The sequence below is a fragment of the Panthera pardus genome, unplaced genomic scaffold (genome assembly GCF_024362965.1).
Source record: "Panthera pardus isolate Hobbes unplaced genomic scaffold, ASM2436296v1 HiC_scaffold_10, whole genome shotgun sequence".
Lineage (NCBI taxonomy): Eukaryota > Metazoa > Chordata > Mammalia > Carnivora > Felidae > Panthera > Panthera pardus.
This window is the reverse complement of record NW_026526655.1, coordinates 25879547-25903807: the sequence shown is the minus strand read 5'-3', so window position 1 is coordinate 25903807 and position 24261 is coordinate 25879547.

Genomic DNA, 24261 nt, shown 5'->3' with positions numbered 1-24261 from the left:
AAAGAATATCCAATGAAAAAAAGTGTCTTCAACAAATGATGTTGTGAAAACTGGACAGCAATACAAAAGAATGAAATTGGACCACTTTCTTAACATGATACAAAAAGATAAATTCAAAATGGATTAAAGGCCTAAATGTGAGACCTGAAATCATAAAAATTCTAGAGGAGAATACAAGCAGTAACCTCTTTGATATTAGCTGTAGCAACTTCTTTCTGGATATGTCTCTGGAGACAAGGGAAGCAAAAGCAAAAATAAACTATTGGGACTTCACCAAAATAAAAAAGCGTCTGCATATCAAAGAAATGATCAACAAAACTAAAAGGCAACCTTCAGAATGGGAGAAGATATTTGCAAAGACAATATCTTTTTTTTCTTTTTTTTCCTTTTTTTAAATTTTATTTTTTATTTTTTTAAATTTACATCCAAATTAGTTAGCATATAGTGCAACACTGATTTCAGGAGTAGATTCCTTACTGCCTCTTACTAATTTAGTCCATACCCCCTCCCACAACCCCTCCAGTAACCCTCAGATTTTTCTCCGTATTTATGAGTCTCTTCTGTTTTATCCCCCTCCCTGTTTTGATAATATTTTTGTTTCCCTTCCCTTAGGTTCATCTGTTTTATCTCTTAAAGTCCTCATATGAGTGAAGTCATATGATTTTTGTTTTTCTCTAACTGACTAATTTCACTTAGCATAATACCCTCCAGTTCCATCCACGTAGTTACAAATGGCAAGATTTCATTCTTTTTGATTGCCAACACTCCATTGTATAGATATACCACTTCTTTATCCATTCATCCATTGATGGATATTTGGGCTCTTTCCATACTTTGGCTGTTGTTGATAGTGCTGCTAGAAACATGGGGGGGGGGTGCATGTCTCCCTTCGAAACAGGACACCTGTATCCCTTGGATAAATGCCTAGTAGTGCAATTGCTGGGTCGTAGGGAAGTTCTATGTTTAATTTTTTGAGGAACCCCCATGCCGTTTTCCAGAGGCTGCACCAGCTTGCATTTCCATCAGCAGTGCAAAAGAGATCCTCTTTCTCCGCATCCTCGCCAACATCTGTTGTGCCTGAGTTGTTAATGTTCGCCATTCTGAAGGTGTAAGGTGGCACCTCATTGTGGTTTTGATTTGTAGTTCCCTGATGAAGAGTGATGTTGAGCATTTTTTCATGTGGCAGTTGGCCGTCTGGATGTCTTCTTTGGAGAAGTGTCTATTCATGTCTTTTGCCCATTTCTTCACTGGATTCTTTGTTTTTTGGGTGTTGAGTTTGAGAAGTTCTTTATAGATTTTGGATACTAACCCTTTACCTGATATGTCATTTGCAAATATCTTCTCCCATTCTGTCGGTTGCCTTTTAGTTTTGCTGATTGTTTCCTTCGCTGTGCAGAAGCTTTTTATTTTGATGAGGTCCCAGTAGTTCATTTTTGCTTTTGTTTCCCTTGCCTCCAGAGATGTGTTGAGTAAGAAGTTGCTGCGGCCAAGATCAAAGAGGTTTTTGCCTGCTTTCTCCTCGAGGATTTTGATGGCTTTCTGTCTTACGTTGAGGTCTTTCATCCATTTTGAGTTTATTTTTGTGTATGGTGTAAGAAAGTGGTCCAGGTTCTTCTGCATGTTGCTGTCCAGTTTTCCCAGCACCACTTGTTGAAGAGACTGTCTTTATTCCATTGGATATTCTTTCCTGCTTTGTCAAAGATTAGTTGGCCATATATTTGTAAGTCCATTTCTGGGTTCTCTATTCTGTTCCATTGATCTAAGTGTCTGTTCTTGTGCCATTACCGTACTGTCATGATGATTACAACTTTGTAGTAGAGGCTAAAGTCCAGGATTGTGATGCCTCCTGCTTTGGTTTTCTTCTTCAACATTACTTTTGCCATTCAGGTCTTTTGTGGTCCATACAAATTTGGGATTGTTGTTTCTAGCTCTGAGAAGAATGCTGGTGCAATTTTGATTGGGATTGCATCAAATGTGTAGATTGCTTTGGGTAGTATTGACATTTTAACAATATTTGTTCTTCCCATCCATGAGCATGGAATCTTTTTCCATTTTTTTGTGTCTTCTTCAGTTTCTTTCATAAGCTTCCTAAAGTCTTCAGTGTATACATTTTTCACCTCTTTGGTTAGGCTTATTCCTAGGTATTTTATGGTTTTTTGTGCAACTGTAAATGGGATCGATTCCTTGATTTCTCTTTGTCGCTTCATTTTTGGTGTATAGGAATGCAACCGATTTCTGTGTGTTGATTTCATATCCTGCAACTTTGCTGAATTCATGAATCAATTCTAGCAGTTTTTTGGTGGAATCTTTTGGGGTTTCCATATAGAGTATCATGTCATCTTCGAAGAGTGAAAGTTTGACTCCCTCCTGACCGATTTGGATGCCTTTTATTTCTTTGTGTTGTCTGATTGCAGAGGCTAAGACTTCCAATACTATGTTGAATAACAGTGGTGAGAGTGGACATCCCTGTCATGTTCCTGACCTTAGGGGGAAAGCTCTCAGTTTTTCCCCATTGAGGATGATATTAGCGTTGGGTCATTCATATATGGCTTTTATGATCTTGAGGTATGCTCCTTCTATCCCTACATTCTTGAGGGTTTTTAACAAGAAAGGATGCTGTATTTTGTCAAATGTTTTCTTTGCGTCTATTGAGAGGATCATATGGTTCTTGTCCTTTCTTTTATTGATGTGATGAATCACGTTAATTGTTTTGCAGATATTGAACCAGCCCTGCATCCCAGGTATAAATCCCACTTGGTCGTAGTGAATAATTTTTTTAATGTATTGTTGGATCCAGTGAATATTCAATAATATTATTGGATATTATCTTGTTGAGGATTTTTGCATCCATGTTCATCAGGGAAATTGGTCTATAGTTCTCCTTTTTAGTGGGGTCTCTGTCTGGTTTTGGAATCAAGGTTATGCTGGCTTCATCAAAAGAATTTGGAAGTTTTCCTTCCATTTCTATTTTTTGGAACACCTTCAAGAGAATAGGTGTTAACTCTTCCTTAAATGTTTGGTAGAATTCCCCTGGAAAGTCATCTGGCCCTGGACTCTTGTTTTCTGGCAGATTTTTTATTACTAATTTGATTTCCTTACTGGTTATGGGTCTGTTCAAATTTTCTATCTCTTCCTGTTTGAGTTTTGGTAGGGTATATGTTTCTAGGAATTTGTCCATTTCTTCCAGATTGCTCATTTTATTGGCATATAATTTCTCATACTATTCTCTTATTGTTTTTATTTCTGCTATTGGTTGTGATCTCTCCTCTTTCATTCTTGATTTTATTTATTTAGGTCCTTTCCTTTTTTTTTTTTTTTTTGATCAAACTGGCTAGTGGTTCATCAATTTTGTTAATTTTTTCAAAGAATCAGCTTCTGGTTTCATTAATCTGTTCTACTGTTTTTTTTTGGTTTTGATAGCATTAATTTCTGCTTTAATCTTTATTATTTCCTGCTTCTCAGCAGAAGAAGGGGGTTTTCCTTGCTGTTCTTTCTCCAGCTCCTTAAGGCATAAGGTTAGGTTGTGTATCTGAGACCTTTCTTCCTTCTTTAGGAAGGCCTGGATTGCTATATACTTTCTTCTTATGACCCAGAGGTTTGGGTTGTGGTGTTGTCATTTTCATTGACTTCCATATACTTTTTAATTTCCTCTTTAACTGCTTGGTTAGCCCATTCATTCTTTAGTAGGATGTTCTTCAGTCTCCAAGTATTTGTTAACTTTACAAATTTTTTCTTGTGGTTGATTTCGAGTTTCATAGTGTTGTGGTCTGAAAATATGCATGGTATAACCCTGATTTTTTTGTTCTCAAGGCTGATTTGTGTCCCAGTATATGGTCTATTCTGGAGAACGTTCCATGTACACTGGAGAAGAATGTATATTCTGCTGCTTTAGGATGAAATGTTCTGAAAATATCTTTTATGTCCATCTGGTCCAGTGTGTCATTCAAAGCCATTGTTTCATTGTTGATTTTTTGATTAGATGATCTGTCCATTGTTGTGAGTGAGGTGTTGAAATCTACTATTATGGTATTACTATCAATGAGTTTCTTTATGTTTGTGATTGAATGATTTATATATTTGGGTGCTTTCACATTTGGCACATAATGTTTACAATTGTTAGGTCATTTTGGTGGATAGACCCCTTCATTATGATATAATGCCTTCTGATATGATACAGTCTTTATTTTAAAGTCTAGATTGTCTGATATAACTATGGCTACCCTGGCTTTCTTTTGTTGACCATTAGCCTAATAGACGGTTCTCCATTCCCTTAGTTTCAACCTGAAGTTGTCTTTAGGACTAAAGTGGGTCTCTGGTAAACAGCATATAGATGGATTTTGTTTTCTTACCCATTCTGTTACCCTATGTCTTTTGTTTGGAGCATTGAGTCCATTGACGTTTAGAGTGAGTACTGAAAGATATGAATTTATTGCCATTATGATGCTTGTAGAGTTGGAGTTTCTGGTGGTGTTCTCTGGGACTTTCTAATCTTTGTTGCTTTTGGCATTTATTTACTTATTTATCTCTCTCTCTCTCTCTCTATCTCTCTAAATATATATGTATATATATATACACATTTTTTCCATCTTTTCTCCCCTCAGAGAGTCCCCCTTAAAATTTCTTGTAACACTGGTTTAGTGGTCACAAACTCCTTTAATTTTTGTTTGTCTGGGAAACGTTTTATCTCTCCTTCTATTTTGAATGACAGCCTTGCTGGATAAAGAATTCTTGGCTGCGTATTTTTCTGATTCAGCACATTGAATATATCCTGTCACTCCTTTCTGGCCTGCTAAGTTTCTGTGGATAGGTTTGCTGCAAACCTGATCTGTCTTCCCTTGTAGGTTAGGGACTCTTTTTCCTTTGCTGCTTTCATGATTCTCTCCTTGCCTGAGTATTTTGTGAATTTGACTATGATATGCCTTGTTGATGGTCGGTTTTTGTTGAATCTAATGGGGATCCTCTGTGACTCCTGGTCTTTGATGTCTGTGTCTTTCCCCAGGTTAGGAAAGTTTTCTGCTATGATTTGCTCACATAACCCTTCTTTTTTTTTTTTTTTTTTTTGTTTATTTTTGAGACAGAGAGAGACAGAGCATGAACGGGGGAGGGGCAGAGAGAGAGGGAGACACAGAATCGGAAGCAGGCTCCAGGCTCTGAGCCATCAGCCAGAGCCCGACACAGGGCTCGAACTCATGGACCGCGAGATCATGACCTGAGTTGAAGTCAGACGTGTAACCGACTGAGCCACCCAGGCGCCCCACTCACATAACCCTTCTACCTCTATTTCTCTCTCTTCCTCTTCTGGGACCCCTATGATTCTGATGTTGTTCCTTTTTAATGAGTCACTGATTTCTCTAATTCTTAAGTCATGCTCTTTGCCTTAATTTCCCTTTTTTTTTTCTGCTTCATTATTCTCTGTAAGTTTGTCCTCTATATCGCTGATTCTGTTCTGCCTCACCCATCCTTGATGCTGCAGCATCCATCTGTGATTGCAGCTCAGTTATAGCATTTTAAATTTCATTCTATTTTTCACTTCTTTTATCTCTCCAGAAAGGGATTCTAATCTATTTTCAACTCCAGCTAGTATTCTTATTATCGTGATTCTAAATCTGGTTCAGACATCTTGCTTGTATCTGTGTTGGTTAAATCTCTGGCTGTCGTTTCTTCATGCTCCTTTTTGGGGGTGAATTCCTTCGTTCTGTCATTTTGAAGGGAGAAAAGGAATTAATGAGGTAGAAAAATTAAAATTAAAAAAATTAAAATTGAAAAAATAGAAAATTAAAAAACTTAACACACACACACAAAATCGAATAAATGATGCTAGATCCTAGGTGTGTTTTGGTCTGGGTGTTGAAAGTGGTTTGACAGATTAGAGGAAAAAAAAGGGGGTGGGAGGAAATTGAGAATTTGAAAAAATGAATACACTGAAGTAGACTAAAATGAGATGATGGGAGTAAAATAGAATTTGAAAAAATTTACCCAAAAGTAAAGAATATAGTAGAATAAAAATAAATAAAAATATTTTTAATAAAAATTAAAAATAAAAATGATTTTTTTCTTTTTCTGTATTCAAGAAAAAGAAAGGAAAAAGAGAAAAAAGATAAAAAAAAGGAAATCGTTTGAAAATTTGAAAAAGTGAATACACTGTAGTAGACTAAAATAAAATGATGAAGTAAAATAGAATTTGAAAAATTTTGCATAAGAGCATAAATATAGTAAAAAAATTAAAGAAAAAAACTTTTAATAGAAATTGAAAGTAAAAATGAAGTTTTTCTCTTTCTGCATTCAAAAAATATAAAAGTAGTGTAAAAGAAAAAAGAAAAAAGGAAATAGTTTGAAAATTTGAAAAGGTGAATACACTGAAGTTGACTAAAATAAAATGATGGAAATAAGATAGAATTTGAAAAAAATTACACAAAAGTAAAGAATATAGTAAAAAATTAAAGAAAAACATTTTTAATAAAAATTGAAAATAAAAATGTATTGTTTCTCTTTCTGTATTCAAGAAAAAGAAGTGTAAATGAGAAAAGAAAAAGAAAAAAAAAAGAAAGAAAGTTGAATAGATGGACCTGCTAACAGATTGAAATAGGACTGAAATTCCTTCGTTTTCTTTTAGAAGTCAGACTATGTAGCAGTTTCTAGTACATAAACTAAGTAGGCGGTGAGACTTGTGTTCTGGAAGAGCGAGGTAGGCCCAGTTGGTCAGGGCTCAGTGTAAAGGCTCTGTTCTCCACTAGATGGCGCTGCTAGCCTACTCGGGTGGAGTGTTGTGCCCCTCACAGGTGCGTATGCACATGCGCGGGAGCGGTTAAAATGGCGTCAACCAATTACCCAGTCTCTAGTATCCTTACTCTGTTCTCCCAGATCAGCAATTGCACACCTGTCTTCTGTCTTCAGCTTTCATCCACTCTCTGCTTTTTCACTCTCCGTGACCAGGCCCAGGTAGTACCTCTCTCCCGAGTTTTGTCTCAGATGCGGCTGTTTTCCCCGACCCCTTACTTCTGAAGGACTGCGGCTTTGGCCCGTTCCGCCCCTCTGTGCGAGGGTCTCACTGAGCAGTGGCCAAAGGAGCAATGGCCGAATGTCGGCTGTACCCAAGAACGCTTGCTGGACCCTGCTGCTGCCTGTGCCCTGAGACTGAGGCCAGGTGCCAGGCCGCCCCAGAAAAAGTTCACGAGACAGTGTAGCTGCAGCTTTTCAGGGATTATGGAAAATCACAACACACATCTGGCACCAGGCTTCACCCTTAAGGACCTTGTTCCAGTAGCAGCAAATGTGACCGTTTTCTGGGGTCTGCTGGGACCAGGTGGCTTCAACAGTCTCTACCAAATTCCTTCAGGCGGTGGAACTGCTTTTGCCCGTGTGGCCTGAAAACCTCCCGGACCGCACTCTGTTCCTGGGGATTCGCCCTTCTCACCAGAGCACCACCAGGTATGGAGCTGTGGAGTTGCAGCCTTTGAGCTCCCCTTGTTTACAGTCTTAATGGAATTTAAACCCTCTCCTTTCTCCCTTTTTAGTTTAGTCCCTGCGGCTGTCTCCAATTTTCCACTTTCTCTCCAGCTGCTTTTGGGGAGGGGTGCTTTTCCCGTATTCCCCCCACCCCCGCTCCGTTCTCTCTCTCCGCCCACAAAAGCATCTCCCTTCCCGAGGCTTCTCACCCCCCAAGTTTACCTCTCCGCGCCGTGTACATGCTGAATTCTGTGGTTCAGGTTGTGCAGATTGTGTTAATCCTCTAATCAGTTTTCTAGGTGTGCAGGATGGTTTAGTGTTGTTCTGGCTGTATTTCATGGACGCGAGACACACAAAAATCTTCCATGCTGTTCCGCCGCAAAGGACATATCTGATAAAGGGTTAGTGTCCAAAATATATAAAGCACATTTTAAAATAGGATTTTAAAAGAATGATTTGTTTATCCCCAAATGATCCCACTGCTAGTGCTTTCCTCCTGGACTCATTCACACCCATCATCCTACACTTGATGATTAAGACCTTCCCCTTAGAGCTGCCTTGACTAATCAACCATATCTCTGCTGCTCTTCTCCATTCCTGCCACAGCATCTTGTTTGTGTCCTCCAGGGCCCTAACTCCAGTCTTTTCCAATTTATCCAATTACATTGTCAGTCGTTTGTTTACTTTTTTCCCTATTTATTCCACTGGAATGTAGTCAATATGAGAATATAAATCTCATCTGCCTTGTCAACCACAGAAAAGCCAAGGCCATGGAGTAGGCAATCAGTGTAGATTTGTTGTATGAATAAACACAGAGAACTAGGCCTCTATAGGAAGAACTTAAATTTGGGAGATTTACTCATCCTCTTTCAATTTTGTTTTTGAAACAATGATTCTTCTTAAGAGAGATGTAACTTAAGCTTGCTTCAGTATTAGGGGAAAGTCTTGGGCATCCTTTAGAAGTCACTCTTAGAGCAGTAGTCTTGGGAGTCTCTGGAAAGTTCTTCCAGTTAAAGAATTCAAAATCTCGGGGCCACAGAAATCACTGTGATGAGTACCTTTTCTGGTACTTCCAATATTAATTTGTAATGAGGACTCATGGAAGCAACTCTGATGTTTGTCTAGTTTCTCTGCACTCCTCAACATATGTCTGCTTTCCTCAAAATGATGCATGTCTGGAGGGAGGTGAAACAGCCATTAAACCTGGAAGGTATTTATCCTTTCTTTTGGCATTTTATTGCCCTTTAACTCATTTGTGAAAATTTTCAAATGGGAATAAAAGTCCTTTTCATTAAAATGGCCAGTGTGCATAGATCTCTTTGTTCTTCCCTGTAGAAGGTCTTTTGATCAGTACATGAGGAGGGAATTTATGAAGAAAGAAAGCTTGGAAAATTTATCTCCACAGATAAAAGTATCAGAGCAAAATACATGGATTCCATTTAGCAAGATAAAATTATTTTCAAACCAAAATTATAAAATTATTCCTGGCTGAAAATATTAGCAAAGCTACAGATGGAATGTCTGTTAGTGGTGCGACTGGTTTGTTTAGAATGTAGGAAAAACAAAGGCATATTTGTCAATGTCCATCTAATTGCTGTCAGTAGGGAGAGAAGTTACATCATTTTTAGAAGCTTAAACCCCAGCTAGGGTACTTTGGCTATTATTTGTTTTTAACTTCCATTCTGCAGGCTAAGAGGAAATAATACATGCTTTTGCCCCATGAGTTTTTAAATCTCTGCCTTTTAACATGTTCCTTTCTGGTATTAAACTTGGTAGTTATACATGTAAAGGACTTGAGTTTATGAAGCATGGAACAGAGTTTGAGATACCAGGAAGTTTTAAACATAACACACTTATAGTGATAATTTGCTATCTATTAAGTGCTTTTGTTTAATTCATATTGTTAGGATATATTTCTATGGCTTTTGAATTGTATTTCTTTTAGTAGCATTCTTTGATGAATTCTAATTAGGTAGGAAATTTATAAATACAGAAAAATATGAAAAAGGAAAAAAAATCATGACCTATAATAACTTGAACCAGGGATGTACACCACTGATAATTTAGCAAATTTCCTTGTAATATCTGTGCAGAGATATGTGTAGTACATATGCATATATGCATGTAAATGTGTATATACTCATATACTAAGCTCAAATGTCTAAGCATATCTTGTAGCACCTGAGTATAAAATGAGGTCACTTTCATATATCCAATAAATAATAATCAACACCTAGTATGTACAATGCAGTGTCTTAGTCACTAGGGACCTAACAGTGAACAAAACCCCCAAATATCTTCCCTCAGGGAGTTGTCCTGGGAAGAAAGTCAGTAACTTTCACTGATGGGAATTACAGTGGTTTAAGCCCTAATTTTAGTCTTTTTTTACAACTTTTTCTGTAAGTCTGTCCTGTACTCAGGAAGACAGTCAGTATCCTTCTACAGCTCCAGCAGGTCCTGGAGTGGGACACTTGGAGGTCAGTGATATGGTTCCTGGTGATCATTTCTAAATAGTTTAGCACCACTCGGAGAGGTGACGATGCATGTTGTTTGAAGTGATGCAGCTCTGGCCCCAGAACAGCATATCCTTCTCTGTGCTGCAAAGTCCTGACGTTAATCAGACAGTCATCTTTAAAAGCTTATCATTAAGCTCCTCATTCCACTGTTACACAGTATGTTTCTTTTGGATTCGAAACTCAACACTAGTAACTTGTCAAAATATTCCTTTCTACTTGAAAAGAGATCCAATTACGTTTTCTCTATCTCATTACATTTTTATGTGATATTTTAGGTGCTCTGGTAGCCTGCAATAGCTGTCTAAAATCCTTTCCCTTAATCTGCCTCTTCTCCCATTCCTGGCCTTGAAAGAGGGGAGGAGTGTATTTATTCTTTATCCAGCCCAAGAGCAGGACAGACCCTTTTCTTAATTCCCTACTGCTCTGTAGTAACTTCACACATGACAGAACTCTACTTGGTTGCCAGAATACATGCCAGGAAATAAAATCTAGAGAACAATGTAAAGTTCTATTAGGTTAGGCTACTCTTGGGGTTTGCAGACTTAAAACCAAGAAAACCCTGGTTGGATACCTCTGTGCCCAACTCCTGTTTGTCACTCTGTGAAAATCTCCCTCTTTCATTTTTTTTTAATGTTTATTTATTTTGGGACAGAGAGAGCAAGCAGGAGAGGTCAGAGAGAGAGGGAGAGAGAGTATCCTAAACAGGCTCCACACTGACAGCACAGAGCCTGACAAGGGGCTCGATCTCACAGACCATGAGATCATGACCTGAACTCATATCAAGGGTCAGATACCTGGCTGACTGAGTCACCCAGGTGCCCCTATCCCTCTTTTAAAGGACTGTACCCATGTAGAACTGTCCAAAGCCCAGAAATTCTCTCAAAAAGCAAAGGAAATTCCTTTCTTATTGCCTAAGTTTTACCTTTACAACTCTAATCTCTTATGTCAGGGTTTCCATATCCTAAGATGATATATCATGTAAATAAAACCTTCTTTTAGAGGACCTCCTCTTGTAGACATAGTTGGGTCCCAATTCTCTGGCCAGACAGAACAATCACAATACTCCGTGTAACACCAGTATATAGTAAGATACCTAGTCTTAGATAAAACTGAAGATTCATAGAGCCCAGCACTCCATTGTGGTTCCTTTGGTTGGTCTTATATCCTACATGAGGTGATCATTCCTCCATCTCTCTACATCCTTCCTCTTGTCTTCAAAATCTCAATTCCAGATTCTCTGTAAGCAACTGTTTAAACAAAAATATGTGTACGTACACACACACACATGTCTTCCTAGGAGAATAAACAGAATATCTAGGTATTGAATATTCTAAGCCTTTGAATAGCTATGACACCTTTACCAAAGAGACAAAAAAAACATTTAGAGAAAAAAACTGCTAAAAAAATGTACCTAATTTATATTATATTCACAGTCAGGTAAATATTGTTTTCACACATTTCTCCAAGGTAATGACTGGGATTTATTTTATATTCATGAAACCAAAGTGGATTCCTAGAAAAAAAGAACATTACATTTTCAAAAAAAAATTAGGGTTTTTATTGCATATGCATTACATTTTATTACATATACATATATTTTTAACAAACTATTGTTATATCCTATATTGACTTTGTACAATAAACTTTTCGTTAAACCTTGTATGTGACCATTTTCCCATGTCATTAACAATTTTCGAAAGCTTCATCTTAGTGGCTGTATCCATAATGTACAACTTATTTTGTCATGTTTCTTTTATTTAGAGGAAATCTATTTTGCTTCCATTGTTTTCTACTACAAACAACATTGGAATGGTTATCTATATGCATTTGCTTGCTTCATTGACTATTTCCTTAAGATATATGCTTGTTGGTGACACTGTTGTGGCATAGGATCTTAAGGCTCGATCTCAAGAAGATGGGTCTTTATTTCCTTGACCCTACTACATAGTAATGTATCCTTTTCTGTGGAGTTGAGGACTAACAAATTATGATCAGTTACTAAGCAATGTTTGTCCAGGTTACTGTGCCTTTTCTATAGTTGCACTAAGGGCAACTCAGTTAAGATCTTAAATTTTCTGGCTTATGGTATCCCTTTAGGAAAGTGTTATTTGTTTAAACAACTGGCATTTAGTAATAATATATTTAATTTAATTATTCATATACATTTATTTAATGTAATCACAACGAAAATCTGCATTTTTCAGGTATAATGCAAAGTGAATCTAAATATCAAGTTCTTAAGAGGATAATACATAGTTGTCTGTGACTAAATACAGGTCTCAGAAAGTGTAAGCAGAGCCGGCCTGGTGTCTGTGCCCACCACTTCTGAATCATTATTGACAGGGCTGAACCTCCAGGAACTATCTTCTTTTGACTCTGAAGGGGGTATTAGTATCAGAGGAAGTGAAGTCTGTGCTCCATGAGAAGAGAATCCAGTCCCGCTGTGCTGTAGTTATAACACATTTCTTATGCAATGTCTTTCCATGCTGATTACGGTGTGTTGATTACTCACATCTGGGACTCGCATTTGATTAGGCTCACTGAGTTTAGCTCTTCTTCCCACTTCTAATTGTCTCTTTTCTCAATCTTCTCTGTCTTTATTGTCATTGAATTTCATTTTAGTCTTGTAGTCAAATTGATGGCTTCTCGAAGGTTTCATTACATTTTTTTACTTCTTTGAGTTCTTTTTCCAAGGTTCTGCTATGTTTGCCCTTTCTAATATATTTGGACCTTTGACTGAGTAAGTAAACATTCAGAGATGCATATAATTCTATAGTCACTCTCTGTCACCAGTGAACTGTTTATAAGTGAACAGATATGATTTTCATTTCATCTCTAAATACTTACTCCTTCATCAGATTAGCTAGAGTGATCAGAAGAAGGCTGTTTTGACCTTTGGAAAATATACTTAGTTGTGGTGTCTCTCTCTGTCTCTGCATCTCTGTCTCTGTCCCAGTCTTTATCTCTCTCTAAATAGATGATGGATAGATAGATAGACAGATGATAGATAGATGATGATAAGTGGATAGATAATCAGGTATAGAGTGTCATACGCCTAGTAAGCACTAAGTATTCATGAGTTCCTTCTATATTCCAAAATTTTTACATTTTAATTTAGTCATGTAAATTTTTATATTTTAGTTTAGATATGTAAATTAAAGGCCCTAAAACTGAATTATCTCTGAAATGCTTAAGTGAGAATTTTTATAAGTTACCAAACTCCATGTTGGTCAGTATCTTCATTTTACATATTTAAACACAAATAATCTAGGTCAACTTTCATTGTAAATTAACACATTTTCTGTGCTTGCCCTTGGCTAAGTGCTTATAAATATACAATTTAAAATATTCCCTGCCTACCCAAGGAGTCCTGACTGAAGCTAACAATGAAGAATTCTTACCATTATACTAAACTATGGTGCTAGACATAGTCTTTTGGAGTATGAGAGGACACTGGCTTCCTGTATAATAAGTGACTATGTAGTTCCCCTCTCACAACATAAATATAACAAACTTTCATATTGTTAGTCATACATAGGTTACACTGTTATGTTGGTGTTTAAAGCTGGAGTTTTAGAAAGTTAGTGGTTTTTTTTTAAGTTTATTTACTTATTTTGAGATAGAGAGGGAGAGGGTGAGAGAGAATCCCAAACAGGCTCTGTGCTAACCGCACCATCCCATGAACCACGAGATCATGACCTGCGACAAAATCAAGAGTCAGATGCTTTACTGACTGAGCCACCCAGACGCTCCTAATGTTTTGTTTGAGATATCACTTAAACACATTAAATAGTATAACCTTTGAAAGATGATTATAGATCTGAGAGGAATAACAATTTAGCATCAGCCCCCAGTCAACTGGCTTCTATTCAACAATTCATCCAATAAGTATCTCTTGAGCATCCACTACTTAGGTTTGGGGAAGTATCAGCAAATAAAACAAAAATTCTGATGCTATGGTACTCTAATACCCAAAGTCAATTTTACTAAGTGTTCTCCAGTTAAAGGAGTAGTTTATCTATTACTCCCTATTTGTACACAGAATGCTGGGCAGTGCCAGAAAGATTATCATGTGATTGAGTAACCAGGAAACAAATATCCCAGGACATCCTGGGATAAAAAAAATTGTATCACATAATCTACCATGTTACACATATCCAGTGAAAGACAGAAATTGTAAAAATGACAAAACTGTAATTACTGTTAGGATTTTATGCTGTTTTAAGAAACTACTGGTATCTTGTGAATATGGAAGGTCATTTGACTTGCCCAAGGACATGAAGAATGCTGGCTTTTTTGTCACGATTATTACATTCCGGCTTTTTCAGTCAGCATACTTAGTTTTGCTATGAGGGAATTGTCAACTGATTTTCATGATATCGTATTGTTTATTCTGCTACTAAATTGAAGACTATTCCTGTTAACATGACAGGTGTTAGTCTGTTTTGTTTAGATTATACAATGTGATCTGCTTGGACAACGGAAATAATGCAAAGCGTTCAAACATACACACACACCCACACATTCAGTATACGGTTAATTAAAATAAAAAATCATGATGAAATTTATGAACTAGAATGTCATTTTTCTATTTTGAAGAATAATATTTTTTTCAGTGTAGGAAAGGTGTTATGCTATGAGAACTCGTGTTATAAAAACAAAAATTGATTGAATTCAAACCTATTAGGGAAACAGTAGATGGGCTAAATTAAAAAAGAATACCATGAAAGCAAAGCATTATATTTGTTTATGAAAACTTATGATTTAAATGAGAACTGAAGGTTTTAATTGAAACAATTGATTGGCTTAAAATGGTTTATGCAAGATTTTAATTTAGAAATTACTGTTTATCTCTGTCACAACCATTTTTTCATAAGCTGACTTTAGCAGCAATGAAACATCTCATTAGATTGACACGTTACATTTTGAGAAATAATTATTTGCTTTATTATGATTCCTTTTAAAAGAACACAAATCTTTTCTTTTTTTTATTTAAAAAAAATTTTTTTAACGTTTATTTATTTTTAAGACAGAGAGAGACAGAGCATGAACGGGGGAGGGTCAGAGAGAGGGAGACACAGAATCTGAAACAGGCTCCAGGCTCTGAGCTGTCAGCACAGAGCCTGACGTGGGGCTCGAACTCACGGACCGTGAGATCATGACCTGAGCCGAAGTCGGCTGCTTAACCGACTGAGCCACCCAGGCGCCCCCACAAATCTTTTCTTCAAAAAAGTTTGTGTATACAAGTACACACACGCACACACACCTTTTATATTTCCTAATTCTCCACAAACTCTTTTCTAAAAAACAAATTAAGAACATAATTATTTTCATTAAGAACAAATACAATGTTAGTCTTAAGCTTCTTTAAACTACTTCAAAATCCTATGGAAGTCATTTGGGTTTAAAAAGTTAAGTAAAAAATAAGCAAAGCATTTTGTTGCCTTTTCAGTTATCACAAAACTCAAAATTCAAGCAGATATCTCAGGTCTTCTGCATTTGCATAAAGTCTTTAGTTTAAAGAGCTAAATAACTTTGACTATGTCAACTTTTTGATCCACAGTGCCCAGTATTGCATTTCACATCACATAACTTTCCTCCGCAGCAAGATCCTTTCTAGGTTTTAAAGTTCTTTTTAAACTTCTTCATATTATATCTCTATACCTTATTTGATTTCCCATCTTTAAACTTTTTCTCATACATGGATTCCCTTTATTACTCTTGTACACTTCATACCTCCCAATCTCTTCAGAGTCTTTTAGATTCCAGCTTCATATTTATCTGAAACATGCTGTCTTCATTTTCTTCCTACCCAGTTCAAATCCAATGATCATTATTTATTTCAACTATTTTCACACCAACCATCTCTACTCCCTTGTCTGTTTGTCCCCATCTTTGATGAATCTTATCTGCTTTTAAGGTCACTGGCATGGCCATTAGTAGGCTTCAGATGGTCTTCTCTCAAACTTACTCATCTGGGCCTCTCCACAGGGCTGCCTCACCACATGGCATTTGGGTGTTCGCAAAATGAGCATTCTAAAAAAGAGAATGAGAGAGCACTTCTAAGACAGAAGCATGATTTTTTTATGTAAACTATTCTTGTAATGTATTCAGAAGCATACATTACTTCTGTTGTATTCTACTCATTAGAGAAGAATCAAGGGGAAGTGATTACATAAATTAGGCATGAATACTGAAGGTAAGATCAGTGGGGATCATCTTAAAATATACCTACCACAGGGGGAGAAAAAATATTAAAATGTTGACCTATTTGTACAGATGGTGCGCTATGACTGTCCCCCCATGGACTCACACCACAGTCACCAGAGCCACCCCCCGCAGGTACCCAGGCCACAGGCACTCTGCCACAGCAGGTCCAGGTCCCATAATTATTTCATTACATCTTCTGGAAGTCTCAGTGGGATGCATTGGCTCAAGATTGCAGTCAACCTCCAAGTCCAGATTGACACTAAGATCCAAGTCCAAGTCCTCCTCTGTCTTCAGATCCAGGTGTAGGTCCAGGAGTCCTCCCTCCATGGCCAAGAGGGAGTCCAAGTCCAGCTCACAATGCAAGAGTCCTCCCCAAGTCTCTTGAGGAGGAAGGAGTGGTGTCTTCTTAAGCAAATGATGTGTCACAAAGCAACATAACTAATGAAAGACTTGGGGGAAAACGACCACACACAAAGTCCATTGAAGAGTCCTTTGAACAAGCTACTGGCTATTGAAAAGGTTGTTTTGTGATATTTTGTCTAGTTTTTTTTTTTTTTTTTTACATGTTTTGAGCTTTGCCTCAGGTGGCAAATTTCATGTTATGTGCCATTTTGTTGCTGTTATTCTAATTTCTTGTAATTTAGTGAGGTGAATGACTTCAGATTTCATTAGTGGGTTGGCTATTTGAGATAAATTTTCCTTTTTGTTTATACAGGGCTGACTTTTTTTGTTTGAAATTAAACAGATTGGTAACCTCATTTGTGGCCTCCTGACTTTTAAGGAAATGTGTGCAGCCATTACACACAGCCTAATGCTATCAAGGGATTGTCTCAATATTGCCTTCATTCCTTAAAATCAAAACCCTACAAAAGTTGGTGTAAATGTATTTGTATATGTTATTTAACTTCAGACCTAAATGGTAATTTGAACCCAGACTTGTAGAAAGACTTCTCAGCTGAAACTACTTGATTTTTTGAAAGGATTGTTTATCAGACACAATTCTAATCTCTTCTTATGTGTATTTTTGTGCTGTAGGCACAGTGGTATAGCAGATGAGTAATGCTGGTTAATGAGTAAGGTGGTGCATTGCTGTGCAGGGTGCTTGGCTGTTTCCTGTTTGCTCCTGTTTGCTCCTGTGTAAAGATGTCATGTTGTGCAGAAACAACTGGCTGTCCAGGTTATTAAAATGCTCGACAGCTGTGCTTCCAGTCACCTGGGCCTTGCATATAAATAACAGAACCTACAGTGAACACATGGAGCTGATGATAAATGCACCTTTTTTCCGCCCCTCCCCCCCAATGGTAAATCTGATCATCTTCATGTATGAACTTAAAATATAGAAAATGTTAATGAAGCAAATGGTTGGTAACTTTGTAAGTGCTTATAACATAATGCACCTTTTTGCTCATATAACTATTGTTTTTGTAGTTTAATTAAAACTTTTTTTTGGCATTAAAATTTTTTTGACCCATTCACGAGAAGCAAAGATAAAGGAAAAGAAAAAGAAAATACAAAGTGAGATAGTAGAAATAAGCCCAATGTGTAACTACAATAAATTAAACATGTAAGAATGAGCTATTAAATACAGAAATTATTTTCCTTATATTCAAAATATAAATATTTATGTAAGGAGAAAAAGTTTGAAGAGATATAATCTTATTTGTAGATACTATGATTATTTTCATAGAATATTCAAAATAATTTTTACACTCTTAGAATTTATTAGAGTTGATGTTCTCTAATAAGTTTTTAGGATTTAGTTTTAGGATACAAACTCAACATATAAAAATCTTATAATACAGAGACAAAACTAATTGGGAAGCATAGAGAGTAAAATTTCAGTTCTCAATAGCAGTAAAAGTGATGTTTCCCAGGAATAGGCCTGACCAAAAGTGTTCAAACCTCTGGGTACAAAATTACAAAATAATGATGAGGGCCATAAAAGGCATACATAAATGGAGAAAGCTGAATCTGTATTTGTTCTGAAAAATATCAGTATCATCAAAATAGTTTTCTTCAAATTAACGTAAAATGTTAATACAATTGCAACTTCCAACGTTTCTTTTTGATAGAATTGGAAATGCCACCCCTGTAATTCATATGTTAGAAGAAATAGGCAGAATGGATAGCAATTATAAAGAGTAAGATGGGAAGAGTTGTTCTACCAGATATGTAGACATACTATACAACTATAATAATTAGAACTGTGGAATTAGCAAAAATACACCAACGGTACAAAATAAAGGGTCTGCAAACAGAGCCACACATATAAAATGATTTAATATATGACAGTGTTAACATTATAAGAAAGAGGGGAAATGGTAAATTGCTTTATATATAGTGACAGAAAAGTAGAAAAAAGAAAATTAGATGTCTTTCTCACACTGCACACCAACATGATATTCAGGTAGACCAAAGTACTAAATATGAACAGCGAAATTTAATTGAAGATCTCCAAATAATACAGGACTTCTTAAGTAAGATAAAGAAAAGTGCAAACAAACAAACAAAAAATAGACATACATTTAATCATTTATTTCCAAAGGAGGAAACCAAATAGGGAAAATAGGCCTATATCCTGGTGATAATGGAAATAATTTAGTGGATATATATACTAATACACATGTATTTTCTTTTTTTTTTTAATTTTTTTTAATGCTTATTTAATTTTGAGAGACACAGAGAGACAGAGCATGAGCAAGGGCAGGGCAGAGAGAGAGGGAGACACAGAATCTGAAGCAGGCTCCAGGCCCTGAGCTGTCAGCACAGAGCCCGATGCAGGGCTCAAACCCATGGACTGTGAGATCATGACCTGAGACAAAGTCAGATGCTTAACCAACTGAGCCACCCAGGTGCCCCAATACACGTGTATTTTCTAATACACATTCTATTTTCACAGTTGGTGAAAATAGAAACTACCATTTTGGAGATCAAGTCAACAATAGCTGATAAATGTGAAGATGGATGCTCTTACCATACAGTGAACAAATTCCACTTCTTGGTACATCCATAGATAAGATGTGTAAACACTTGTGCAAAATGAAATGCAGGAATGTTGGGGCATTGCTTTTAATAGCCCAAACTAAAAATATCCCAAATGTCTATCAATCAAGAATGTAAATCTAAATCATTATAGTTGTAGCACAAAACTGTACAATGTTTAAAAAGAACAAACATCATCTATTGACATGGCTAAATGTCAAATATATAGTTTTGGGTGAAAAGAATAAGTTGCAGAATAATATATACTGTTTTCTGCCACTCGTATAAAGTATAAAAACAAATAAAATGCTAAATTGTAGCACTTTATGTAAATATGCAGTATAAATATAGATACATTCATGGAATTGATAAAACTCAATTTACTATAGTAATCTAAGAAAGGCAAGTGGAATATCAGTTATATATGGTTTTTTTTGAAAATTCTTTGGAAAAAAGATCAGAAGCATATAAAAAATACTAGTAAGATTTGATAAAGCTGGGGTAGTGGGTACATAGGAGCTCATCTTTTGTATTTTTATCTGTTCATTTGAAATAATTAACAATATATTTTTTAAAGTAATCACCTTCCCTGTCCATTTTCACTAACATTTCTGTGGTCCAGAAATGTGTTGATTTATGCCTGGAACTCTCACACGGCCTTACTTCCTCATACTTTGCCTTCAACCTGATCTTCTGCCAGTCAATTCCAGCTTATCCCTTACTACCATCAGCAGGAACATCAAATTTCCTGTTACTATCATTTCATAATATCTATTATATCAGGTCTGAGCTTCTATTTCTTTCTTTCAAGGCCATCCAGAATCTGCCAAGACTGTTCATTCTTACAACACTTTCTCTTCCACAGGAACCCTGTACTGCAATTAAATGTAACTATGCACTGTCCCTTTACTCAACTCCAAAGCCATTTCATCAAGTCACAGTGCAACTGACATAACTTCCATAATGTTCTTTTCCTAACTACTTCAGCTCATTTAAGGTTTGCATTATCTGTAAATTCAGTATTGTAGCATTCACCTCTTAAATAGTCTATTCTGATTTTAGAATTTTGATTTGGACATTTAGCTAATTTTGTGAGGACCAGGACAGGTCTTACATTCTTTTATGTTAACCACAGGGCTAAACACACAAATTCCCTCAACTACTTTTTGTTCCAGGATGATTTAACGGCTCTCAGGCCCTCGCTGAGAAAGCTGGACTATTCTTGACTTTTCCTACTCTTTCACCCCTCTCCAAATAGCTGCTAAGTCTTATTTTTCAGTGTTGTTAATATATTTCTATTCAGTGTGCTTATCTCTGTTTTCATTGAACAGCCTTTTTAAAGCCAGTGTTACTTTATATAAGTAGCAGAAGACTTGGAAAATTATAATATCTAAGATGATACATCTTCATGAAATTATCACCTGATACTTGCACAGTTGGGGAATTTTGCTGTTCTACACTAATAACAATCTATGTAACAACTCTGGTATCCCTCTATATCCCATAATGAAGTCAGATTTATATTTATGAAATATAATTTGGTCATTCTTTTGCTTAAAGATTTTTAATGGCTTTCCATTGTCCTTATGAAGTCCCAGATACTTCACATGACCCATAGAGCCTGGTGTCATCTCCCACCACCTGCTTCTGCAGCCTTATCTAATGCCACTCACCTCTAAGCTGTAGACACATTCCCTTCTTTCAATTCCTCCAGATGCCATTTGCTTTATCCCCTCAGGGATTTTATACAGGTTAATCTGTCTTTCTAGAACCCATTTCTAGAAACTTTTGTTCTTCAAGTCTTAATTATAATTTTCTTAATGAATCTTTCCTTAACTCTTGCCCCTACTCATTCCACTCAAACTGTTACAATATCAAAGCTCCTTTTATTTATTTCTTACAGCACTTACCAAAATATAATTAATTTTTTCCCCTGAGTCCATAAACACCACAGAGAATGAGATTCTATTTTCTCCCTATTTTATCTCCAATAGATGACATTTCCTTGGATACAGTAGATGTATATACATATTCATTGAACGTGTAAATGGACTCCACAGGAATATTTATTAATTGCTTTTGACTGTTTAAAATAGATGGTAAATATATTTTTTTACATAGTTCTCTCTACTTACCTCAATTTCCGCTCACTTGTTGTCATTCTATTTTCAGAGATTGAAGAAGATAAACAAAACCATTTCTATAAAATCTAGAGGAGATCAGAGTTAAGCCAAAAATCTGAGTATGTTCAATAACTTTTATTTTTCATTTTTTCCAAAGTTAGAAAATAGAAGTAAATACTTCATAAGTAATGATTTTTCTCCCTTATTCAAGTGCAACTCAGCTTATTAGGGTGGTCACTGACTATTTTTTAAATAGGAATTCCTGGGGATTAAGGAGGGACCAGAATCTTTACTAGAAAGCATTTAACATTAACAACAACAAAATAAACACATAACTTCAATGTTCGGCACTTTCAAGTCAACACTCCTACTTGGCCCATTCTTTAATACTTTCTTTAATCATTTCCTCTGCTTGCATCTGTGTTTTCAAAGTTGCAATAGTCCTACACAATGTTTAGAAACTATAACACAATTCCACTCTCAAAATGGAAAGGGAGAAAAAAAAGACAACCTACATTTCACACCCTGCCATGTTCTGGCTGCACTAAGTGATTAATGATAATGGCCATTTGCCCAAAATATAGACTGAGTTAACAAATGGGATTGGAAAACAACTTTATGATAAATGTAGGAAATATATTATTCTTTTTCTATGCTATATACCTTTCTTTGTACATAAAATGGAAAGCATTCTTAAATTCTATTTGCACATAATAATGCATGAAATTACAGCTTTTATAATGCCATGTATTGAGAGGAGTTGGATTGATTTGGTCAGCCAAGGAATGCAGCCTGTGAGAATTATGTTTATTAATACCTTATAACCTGCAGAGTTCTTCTAAAGGAAATATTACATATTGTAGATTTATGGTTTATTTTATGGAGACTCTGTACTTGATACAGAAGAGATAATTTTGGAGTTTCCATCCTTATGTTTACCTGGCCAGTACCTACTTATTTACATAAAGGTTATGATGATGAGCTTTAGAACAAAAAGGTTAACTGAATCGAAGGGAAAATCATCCATGAAGAATTAGGTCCCTCTGGAAGTGATACATTTCTCTTACTCCTTTAAATTGTGTTTTAGCTTCTCTCAGTGAAGAGAGGTGAAGGAATGGCTCCCCATGACCCATTTTGTAAATGATAAAATGTTCTAGGCCTTCAGTCAGGTAATGGGGAAAGTCTGTTCCCAGTACTATGCATCTGATTGTTCTCTAATAAACTAAATGTAATTAAAAATAGAGCAAGGCCATTGCATTTTAATAGCTTGGATTCTTCCCTGTGGAAGAGTCAGCAAACAGTGAGAGAATATGAAGATTCAGCTCCCTAGCACCTGCCAGGCAGCCTTTCTCAAGATTAACAGCATCACACCAGGTTATTAGAGGAAACATAAATACTTTTGAAGCTCTGTGGGTAGTTACGATATCACGTTTTATTATCTTCTCCTAAAATGGAATTACTCACTGTAATTGCTTGCCCGTCACAGGCCAACAAACATGACAGAAGAAATCCTACATATTGGGGAGCAGGGATATAATGCAAAAGCAGCTGGCCTAGAAAATGTTTTTAGGGACACATTATTACATATTTATAATAATCATAATTAAAATTTTATAGCACTTTACAGCTTCTAGGATAGGCATATATTTATGCCTTGCAATTTGAAGTGGGCTTAGTAGTTATTTGAATTCCAATTCGGATAAGGAAATAGGGGTGTAAAGATGTTGAGTGATTTGCCTAAGAATCCTGCTGCCAGTAATTGCAAAGTTGAGAATGAGCCCAATCTCCCAACTTCATTGTCTGTTCTTTCTGCCATTCTGCATGGCCTCACTTAATTCAGTAGCAAACACATATTTGCAGTTCCTTTGTGAACCACACCCTTCTTGGAGAAGAGTTGGTTTTCAAGAAACTAGAATTCCCCAGAAGAATAATGGAGGATAACTAAAATGCAAAGAAATTACAATGTCATACGTGGCCGTACAGAAGTTTAGAGATTTGTTGTTAGGCATGGGCTATTTGATAGTATACAGGAAGTCACCATCTCTATGAGTAAGACGAAAAAAGAGATACATTAGGAGACACTTTATATGTTGTTATTATTTTTGCTTTTGTTGACTTTATTTCCAAAATAAGCTTGATTATGAAAAGGTGGGCTGAGTCTAAAGATGGAATGGGACTAATACACAGAGAAGTACAGACTGGGAGATGATACTTGTGTAAGATATTATTGGATAAAAAACTGTTATCCAAAATATACAAAGAACTCTTAAAACTCAACAATAAGGAGATCAACATCCCAATTAAAAACGGGCAGGAGATTTAAACAGATGCTTCAACAAGGAAGAATACAGATGGCAAAGAAGCCAATGGAAAGCTGCTCCACATCACATGTCATTAGGAAATTGCAAAAACTTAAACAACAATGAGATACCACTACTCACCTATTAGAATCACATCACTAAAATCCAAAATACAGACAATGGCAAATACTGATGCAGATGTAGACAAATAAGAACTCTCATTCATTGCTGGTAGAAATGCAAAATGGCCACTTTGGAGGACAGTTTGGAAGTTTCTTACAAAACTAAACATCCTCTTACCATATGACCTAGCAATTGTGGTCCTTGGTATTTACCCACCAAAATTAAAAAACTTATGTTCACACGAAAACCTGCACATGGATGTATATAGCAGCTTTTTAATAATTGCCAAAACTTGGAAGTAACCAAGATGTCCTTCATTTGGTGAGTGGAAAATAAAATACCAGACAATGGAATATTATTTCGTGCTGGAAAGACTTAAGCTATCAGACCATGAAAAGACATGAAGGAAACTTAAATGCATAGGATTAAGTGAAAGAGATTCATCTGAAAAGTCTATATATTGTATGACTCCAACTATAGGACATTCTGGAATAGGCAAAGATATGAAAATAGCAAAAGAGGGTGCTTGCCAGGGATGGGAGGGAGGAGGGATTAATGGGA